Below are 6,000 nucleotides of genomic sequence, written 5' to 3'. Positions count from 1 at the left end.
CACCAGGCTGGTCCCGAATGGCACTCAACACTCCTAGCTCTAGCCAGGGGTTCAGGGTGATGAGAAATCAGAGTAGGGATCCAACTCCATCTGATCTAAACCCCCCTGCAAATGGGACCATGACTCACAGACCAGAAAATGGTCACCCTGAAACTGGAAATACCTTAGAGTCTTCTGGAGACCCTATGGTTGTTCCTCAGTTCACTACTCTCTCAACTAAAGCTGCGCTGACCCTGAATGATGTACCAGACATGAAGAGTTAGGACAACTGCTCAGTTCACTTTCTCTTGCATGTCATCCCTGCTCGCTCAGCAGATCAGTCCCTGCTGACAGTCAGTAAAGAGAAAAGAACCCAGGTGACCTGGATTGAAGGCCAAGAAGAGAGGAGAGCAGGCCTGATAAAACAATGAGTCAGGATCTAAAACCCAAGTCACGGTCACATGGGAGAAGGATGTTTTGCTTGCTTTTGGAGGTAGATTTCCTTGGAATTAAAAAAATAGCTAATATGAAAAGCAAACCAGACTTTCTTTCCAGGGAGAAGCCTCGGTATCCCATATGTATTCAAAAAAGAAAATTGTTTTCTGAAAGTGAAGCACCAAGAGTGATTTCTATAGAATTAATCACTGTGAGTGTTTGAAAGGAGGATGACAGGAGACCTTGAGATTCCTCATGCAGGTCAGCAGCACCTCTCAGATGACTGCATTGTGATTCATGCAAAACAGCAAATCTTAAAGCTGTGTCCACCTATCAATACCATCCCGAGCTAGGCAAAGGTAACTCCAAAGTAACTGCTAGCATTTTCCCAACCTTCTCAATGACCAGATTTTCTGAGATAGGATCTTAATCTTCAAAGAGAAGCCCAAGGAGGGGAGAATTTAACTGAGCATGTCAAGAACCCAGACGGGAAGAAGCATGAATGGAATAAAATCTACAAGTATTGGTAGGAGGGACCAAGATGGAAGAAGATGAAGGTGCCAAAACGAATCTACTTTCCAAGTATACATACTCTTCAGGCTATAGAGAGACAAGAAACTTTCATGAAGGGTTACCTTCGTTAGCTAACCATAATAGGAAATTACCATGAAGAAGCTCTGTATTTTACTCACAAAGTTAACACAGGACCAAAAATAATGGTTCTGGGCATTGTTTGAGAACCTCAGGAAGTGATGTTATCTCACAGATGGATTTCTTTTAAACTAGGAACCCACTAAAAGGTATTTGTCGCCTTTCCTGTACTCATTCATGGTACTGTAATAGGGTGTCTGAAGACTTTCTGTAAGAATGCAGATTCTATTGAAATAACATTTTGTTTAAAAACTGTATCCAGATTTTCTTTTAGAGACTAACCTATGCAGCTCCTGGACACACGGAGGCCAATGTCAGAGGCCAAATAAAGCTGATGGAACCCTGAACGAGGGCAGTGGAGAGAGAGAGAGGAAGGGTCAGCCCGGAAAAATACTTGAGAAGTAGAATTCCAAGACCTGGTGACAAATTAGAGGTAACAGATAGAGGGGCAGACGGGATGACCAAGAGGAAGACGTGTAGGTAATTATCGAAGTAAATGAAGTCTTCCATTCTCTCCGTTTATTTCTACTCTTCTAATGAGAAACAGAGAAGCACCTTTTGTGCAGCAGAGAATGAATTCAGACTTAGATGTGTTATTTGAGGTACTTGCGGGACAAATCAGTTCAGATGTTTCACAGGAAGCTGGTGTGAAGCCCAGGAGAGGGATCCGGGCTGGCGATTTGAATCTGAGGTTCGTTAACATTAAGAAGATGGTTGAGCTTGTCCAGAAAGAAGATGTTAGGAGAAGAAAAGGGAGGCCAAGAACAGAACCTTCAGGAGCACAAGCATTTCATAAGCAGCCAAAGGAAGTAAACCTCTAAAAGTGAATGAAAGAAGGGGGCACTCAGATGTCACAGAAGCCAAAGGCGCAGAAAGGAGATCCACCTGTAAGGGTGGGTGTTCTAAGGCTTCTCAACTCTGTAATCAGGTCTGAACACGGAGGCCAGCATTACATGGAGAAGAGGAAGGGAGGCCCCAAAGGACAAGTAGCACACATTCCTGACTTTGTCACAGTGTGTGTGATAGGGAAGGCTGTGTGAGTGAAATATAAATATCTGTAAGTTGGGGCATTTTTAGCACCAGCTGGTAGGAGCCACCTGCTCTCCCGTAAGCCCAAGCCATCTCCCCCATTTGTGCTGCTGTGTAACAAACAGATTGGGAGTGGGAAAGCTGGGTAAGTAGTGGGTCCAATTCTAGTGGCTTCACTGTTGGGCACCCAGGGCCAGTGTCAATGCAGGAAAAAAAGGAGTAATAAGTGTACCCCTATACACTCCTCTTATGTGCCACTCCCTCTCTTGTCCCTAAAGTACACATGACTGAATCCGGTTAAAGGTGGTACCTCAGCCATCTGTGAGCTGGAAAGGAAGGGCATGACATGCAGTGCACTGAACAGCACCCAGAAGTCTCTGAAGACACCTCCTGCCGTCCACTGCCTGGCCCAGCCTGCAGCTGCAGCTGCGAGGCCCGAGCTTCCCACCACCACCCAACAAGCCTCTCCTCGTGGGACCCCATCCCCCCTGCCTATTCTTCCTCTCTTTCCTCCACATTTAACCCTGCCCCAGCAAACACCTTAGGGTCACCACAGGTATGTTTGGCATGTTAGCTCACGAGGGCCTCCCAAAGCTAAAGAGATTTTTGTATAGAGTGAAAACAGAGTGATCTGGTTAAAAATATCGTGACTGGATAAAGGACATGTGGTACATATGTACAATGGAATACTACTCAGCCATAAAAAAGAGTGACATAGTGCTGTTTGCAGCAACATGGATGGACACACATATTATCATACTAAGTGAAGTCAGCCAGAAAGAGAAAAACAAATACCATATGATATCACTTACATGTGGAATCTAAAATATGACACAAATGAACTTATCCAATAAACAGACTCACAGACGTAGAGAGCAGGCTTGTGGTTGCTGGGGGTGGGTGGGGGAGGGATGGAGTGGGAGTCTGGGGTCAGCAGATGCAAACTATTATACACAGAATGCACAAACAACAAGGTCCTACTGTACAGGCACAGGGAACTTTATTCAATATCCTGTGGTAAACCATAACAGAATAGAATATGTATATGTATAACTGAATCACTTTGCTGTATAGCAGAAATTAACACATTGTAAATCTATACTTAAATAAAATTAAAAGATTTTAAAAACCTAATCTCAGGCTGTTAAGAGCAAAAAGTCAGCAGGGTTGAGTGAATGACTGAAATGGAGGTTGGTGCTGTTTGGGGTAGTGATGGGGGCTGGAGAAGTATGAATAAAAGAGGAATAATCAATGGTGATTCTAAAGCTTGGAAGACAAGAAGTGTACAGACAAGGAACATGGGCTCCAGTATAAAATGTGTACTTTTAGGTGAAATGTCTTTAGAAGGCACCAGACTGTTATATGTTAACTGTGTAATGGAGAGAGTAGGGAGTGAGAAATAAGATTAAATTTCTATTGTAAAGTAAAAAAAGGTAATTCAAGCTCCTCATGTTCAAAGGAAGAATTGCAGCATGCTATAAAAGAGGATCATTTAAGCCCTCAATAGCTTTACCAGCATAAGGTACATTCCAAAAGTCCATCGATGGAAAGCCACTGTGTTTTCAAGCAACTCCTGTTCAACACTACAAAATGCCTTATTTCCAACCATTCCTTTTCCATGACTTATACTGTTGGAAGGGGAAATCAAAGAAGAGGAGTTTTGCTGGGTCTTGGGCATTCCTGCCCAAAAGATAGGGGCACTGGAATACCAGATATAGCCTTGACCATGCCTCATGGACTTTTGGACTCTCTCCTGGCAGTAGAAGTCATGCTGCATAATCTACTCATCCTACCACGCTCTTCGGCCTCTCCATAAATTAATCCTCTCGTTTAATTGCCTATTACCAAGGGCAAAAGTTAGAGTAAGGGAACCCTACTAAGAACCCTCTACCTGAGCCCAAGATCAACAACAGGAGTATGACCTTCAGCAATTCATTTCTTTCTTTTTTTTTTTTTTTTTGCAACTAGTGTCTAGGGTTCTAGCCTTCTTGGAATAATCTCCACCTAGACCCACCTTCAATTTTACTTAAAAAATCATTTAAAATATGAACCATGATAACATATTCTGCAAAGCTGCTGAGTCCCAACGATGACAAGTGCCCCCAGACTGCCTTGCTCCTTCCCAACCCCTGGCCAATTACTAAGACGCTGGCTCCTTCTGCTACAGCTGCATATAACGCTCTCTTCAAAGCCAGATGTTAAAAAGCCTCATCCACATCAACCAGCTCCCCTTGGGAAGTATTAACTGGAAAACCACATAACGATGTCTGTTTGCTAGAGACGACATCTGACTGAGGCAGAACTGACACAGCAAAGGTGTAACTGTTACAGAAGATTCCAGGTGCCTCAGCTACCCACAAAACACAGACACCTGACCTCACGTCGCAGCCCTGCAGCTGGCTACTGTATGACTCTGGGCAAAACAAGAACCTCTCTGTGCTGCCGATCTTACCCCCAGAAATAGGAGGGATGGTAGACCCTCTGCATCATCTCAAGTTAGGAGGTGTGCTGAAAGGGTTCCCTGAGCCCCCTGGATGCTCTGTGCTCCAGGGGGACTCTGTGAACCCTGGCTCAGGCTCAGCTGCACCGCCAAGCCAACAGAAGTCTAAGTCTGGGGGAGTTGCTGCGCGTTCTGCTCCACTCCGGCCACTAGAGGGCAACAGAGTCCCACGCACTCCGCAGGCTCTGGTTCAGTCACCTGAAAGAGGAGTGAACTGTACACAGATACACTGCCATGTTCCTAAAATTGAAGTCTACGGTCAATTATCCATGAAAATGAGGAATTCAGGGTCTGCTATTTTGTAAGGTTGTCCAAACTCTGCTTTATCTTGTCAACTTTCTATTCAACTTGGCCCACAGCTGTGAGCCAGTGACCCTTTGAGCTCTGCATATTCAAGGGTGAGTTTTAAAGTCCTGCTCCCGGTTCCACTGACGCCGGCATGTGCAACCCACTGCCCATGTCTTTCTGGGGTGGCAACAACCTGCCAAGAGACATCAACCGTGGCCTCTTGACTCACGGACACTGTTGCACCCCCCTGAACCAGGCAACCCCTTAGATTATGGGCACCCCTTGCATCTCCCTGAATCATGGCCACTCCTTATATTCTCTTGAAAGGACTGAGATTGATGAGAAAATACTGACTTGGGTTGAGAGATGCTGGTAATGAAGGAGAGGCTTCCCTGAACAAAATGAAAAGAAGAAAAGCCAATCGGTAATCTTGTAGTAAGAAAGCCCCTTGGAGATATCTAATCCCAACCTCCCACTTAACAGGCAGAGGAACTAAAGGCCCAGAGAGTTTTCATGGCTTGTCCAAGGTTAAGCTACTTAATGACAGAGCCTGGCCTACCCCGAGGTCTCCTGGTCCCTGGAGTATTCTTTCCTCTACCCTTTGCAGGCCTCTTTGTCAGACAAAAGATAGGGATGTAGGTAGAAACTGGAAAAAAAAAAAAAAACAGGGGATTCATCAAGTCCTATGCAACCAGATTCAGATGCCCAAAAAGAAACAGCAAAGGGCTTTAGGGTCATGAGAAAGATGTTAACCAGTGACATCCCAGGGAAGGTATGTGGTTATAGCCAGTTAACTTAGATACTCAGGAAGTGCAAGGCAGCCTTTACTTAGAGCCCACACTCAAACCATGTAGAGTTAGGGAAAGGATTTCCTCTGCTTTTGTAATCATACGATATCCTTTGGGATAAATTTAAGACAATATTATTGGGTTAGCCAAAAAGTTCGTTCAGCTTCTTCCATAAGATTTTATGGAAAAACCCGAACTAACTTTTTGGCCAACCCAATACTTCTCTCTCTCAGGAAGAACAGGATTTTGTCTTTAATTATAGAAAGGGAAGCTTTATTCCCTCTTAAAGGAATTTCAGATGCCAGTGAACAGTCTGAAGGGAGATTTTCT

This window comes from Delphinapterus leucas, chromosome 2, assembly GCF_059928025.1.
Source record: "Delphinapterus leucas isolate spDelLeu-1000000601 "Yukka" chromosome 2, BTC_Dleu_Yukka2, whole genome shotgun sequence".
NCBI classification, from domain to species: Eukaryota; Metazoa; Chordata; class Mammalia; order Artiodactyla; family Monodontidae; genus Delphinapterus; species Delphinapterus leucas.
This window is presented reverse-complemented; position numbering follows the sequence as displayed.